The sequence below is a fragment of the Sciurus carolinensis genome (genome assembly GCF_902686445.1).
Source record: "Sciurus carolinensis chromosome 14 unlocalized genomic scaffold, mSciCar1.2 scaffold_123_arrow_ctg1, whole genome shotgun sequence".
Lineage (NCBI taxonomy): Eukaryota > Metazoa > Chordata > Mammalia > Rodentia > Sciuridae > Sciurus > Sciurus carolinensis.
Window position 1 is genome coordinate 1,808,139 of NW_025920108.1, and position 3,649 is coordinate 1,811,787.

Consider the following 3,649-nt stretch of genomic DNA (forward strand, 5'->3'; position numbering starts at 1 on the left):
TTTAGGGTTAGGTTTAGAGTTAGGCTAAGGAGAGCGGTAAGAATGAAGGAAAGAAGGACTATGTAGAGGGAAAAGAGGGGTGGGAGGGGTGGGGGGGAGGGGAAAAATAAAATAAACATCATTACCCTATGTAAATGTAAAAAAAAATAAAATAAAAAAAAGAAATAAATTTAAATATGTATTTGGTGCTTAAGTTAGGTTATGGCAATCACACCTTTTAAGCTAAAATATCAGAGGAATGAGACTACCTCCCTCATCTTGGTGGCCTCATGCTGTTTAATAAAACCAGGAGAAGAAACAGAAAAAAAATCCCAGATGCAATGGGTAGGAGCTGGGGCTGTAACTCAGTGACAGAAAACTCACCTGGATCCTGTGATGCACTGAGTTTGATCCTTACAACCACATGAAAATAAATAAATGAAAATAAGGGTATAATGTCCATCTGCAGCTAAAAATAAATGAATAAATAAGAAACCTAATATATATATATATATATAAATATATATATGTATACATACACATATATGTGTACATATATATATATTAAAAATCATTTTAAAAAATGCAGTGGGCACATTTAATTGCCAGATGTAAGTCTTTTTAATAGAAATTTGTGTATTAATTAATTAATTAATTAATTTTGGTACCAGGGATTGAACCCAGGGATGCTTAACCACTAAGCCACACTCCAACCTTTTTGCTATTTTATTTAGAGATAGGGTCTAAGTTGCTTAGGGTCTCACTTTGAACTCATAAACCTTCAGCCTCAGCCTCCCAAGCCACTGGGATTAGAGGTGTGTGCCACCATACCCAGCCAGAAATAAGATTTTGAGATCATTTTCTAATTCAAGGAGTCAGGGCTCTTTAAAGAAGTGGCAGATACTAGAACCAAGAGAGTAAGTATAAAGCCAGGGTAACATTTAAATATCAGAAAGAACTTTGGGACAAAGCAGGAAAATATGCTAAAGGACAACAGGAGATAATGGAAAAAAGATCCCAGTGGAAAAACCCCAAAAGTTAAACCAAGAATGAATTGAGCAATGAGGAACTACAGAATTGGATAATAAATAATAGCCTAAGGTAACTATCCAATGTCCACAGTGATACAAATAAGTAATTGAATAGTTAAATAAATGGGTTGACTGGAAACCATTGTGCAGAAGGGTTTCAGATAATTTGGGCACACATTCAGTCATCAAGGAGGTGGAACTAACTCCCTGTTCCTTATGTGCAGGCCATGCAGGGTGACATCCTCCAGAAGATCACAGACAATTGGACACACAGAGACAGAAATTTCCCAGTGAGAAACCTGAAAGGCCCTGCCTCAGCCAGGTGAATACAGTTAGTACTAACAGGATATTTCCCTTTGGGGCCTGAGATCTCAGAGATGCTGTCCACCTCTGTGACCTGTCTCCCCCAAAACCACATCCCCAGGATATATATATGAAGATAAAAAGTAAACACAATGGAGAACAATGTAAAAAGTACCTGAAAGGTCATTCTCAAACTTGTTAAGGTCATCGGAACAAGCAAGGTCTGAGAAACTGTTCACCTACAAAAAGAAATCTATAGGGACAGGAACTGAATGTGATTTTCGATCCTGGATGGAATCCTGGAACAGGAAGAGGCAGAACTGAGAATCCAAAGGAAATGCAACTGCACTTAGTGATAGCACACTAGTGTTTGTTCTTCATGACACCTTTCCTAGGAAGTTAGCCTATTTGAGGCAGTGCACATAAAGCATATGAAAAGAAAAACAAGAATGAGACTGCCTGGGAAATCTCTGCACTTTATTTGCAATTTCTGTATAAAGATAAAATCTACTCAAAAATCAATCCTTAAGACATGGTTATATGTTTTTAAGCACTTGGTTGTTTAAACAATTATAAATTTTGATAACTGACATTCTAACTAGTTCTGAATTTTACTATGAATTCAAAAAGTATTTTAACAGAAAATTAAACCATTTCATCTAAAATATGATTCAAGATTGTGCCACTTTTATAGGTTTTATGTTGAAATAAGAACATACATAGGTCAACTTATATTTTTATGAAGTCACTAGGTACTAGGTGCTACTTCTAAAAACTTGACCACTTTGCACTAAAATAACATTTTAGAGACTATTTCAACTCATGACTGAACTTCCTCAACAGAGGGACTTTGACTGTGACTACATCAGTTATCCCAATGAATCCTTGTCCTATTTTTATTTCTATTCATACTCTTTAGCAGTAATAGATTCAAAACATTCATTTGACTAATAGTCAAAGAGAAGAAAAAGATAAACAGGATTGGCAACCATAGTGGATGATGCCTTGTGAGAAGAAGAGGTTAGAAGGACACCAGAGTCCATTGCCTCCATGATGTTCTGCAGGAAGTGAAGAAACTGGGGATACAAAGTCCATGGATGATCTTAGATGCTGCTATGTTTTGGAAAATTACTTTTCCTTTTAGAAATCACAAACCATTATTGGAGGTCCAAAATCTTGAATGGTTCCAAATTGAGTTGAACTTCTAAGTGATTTTATTATCACTATCTGGTCATAAAATTTACGATAACTAAAAGATCTAGTTGCTGGGGATGCAGTTCAACAAAAGAGCACTTGTCTAGCATGCAGGAAGCACTGGGTTCAACCTTCAGCACCACAAAAGAAAACAGAAAAAAGAACTATGTCTTATTTGCGTAATCAAGTACAAAATGAATAATCACTTCTAGCAAAACTTCGTTCTAGTCCTGAAAGAGTGGACACTATCAAAATAAAAATATTCTGGTGTAACTCTCGCCTCTGCCTCTGGGATTTGAAGTTTCCAAAGGAGGACTCACAGGCAGTATTGGAACACACCAGGGACTTTCTGAACGAACTATCATGTTCCCCATCAACTCAGTTTGAAACACCAAATAATGTCATCTGAAATGTCACCAGCATTTATTGAGACTTCTATTGTTTAAAAGAAGCAAGATTAAGTGAAGATCAGGAAAGAAAGAAACCAAGATTAGATGAAGGAATTGAACAAGTATCAAAATGACAAATGAAAAAGCTGATAAAACAGAAACAATGGGAAGAACAACAAGAACTTCGCAAACAGAAGCAGAAAGAAAAATGCAAGAGTAAGAAATTAGAGTAACAGTGTCAACTGGAATCAAATTCAGATGGAAATGACAGAAAACGAGTTCGAAGAAATGTTGCTCGTAGTACACTCTGCCTTATCATTGACTTTAGTTTTGATGATTTGATGGTATTAAAGGACATTAAAAAACTTATAAGCAAATCCAACGATGCTATGCAGAAAACTGATGAGCACTGCATCCTGTGCAGCTTTACTTGACAAGCCATGGAGGCCAACTAAAAAAGAATATGGATGAGAATGACAAAGGATGGCTCAACTGGAAGGATATCCACATCAAACCAGAGCACTATAGTAAACTCATAAAAAAGAAGACCTGATTTATCTTACATCAGATCCACCCAATGTACTAAAGGAATTAGATGAATCAAAGGCATATGTGATTGGAGGATTAGTGGACCACAATCATCATAAGGGATTCACATATAAACAAGCATCAGATTTTGGAATTGATCATGCACAGCTCCCCCTTGGAAGTTTTGTGAAGATGAATAGTCAAAAAGTTTTGGCAGTTAATCAT

The 3,649-nt window shown here is 36.1% G+C and overlaps 1 pseudogene; it reads left to right on the plus strand.

Annotated features, from left to right (window-relative positions):
- Positions 1-2,917: 2,917 nt before the first annotated feature.
- Positions 2,918-3,649, plus strand: LOC124973308 (tRNA methyltransferase 10 homolog A-like; annotated as a pseudogene).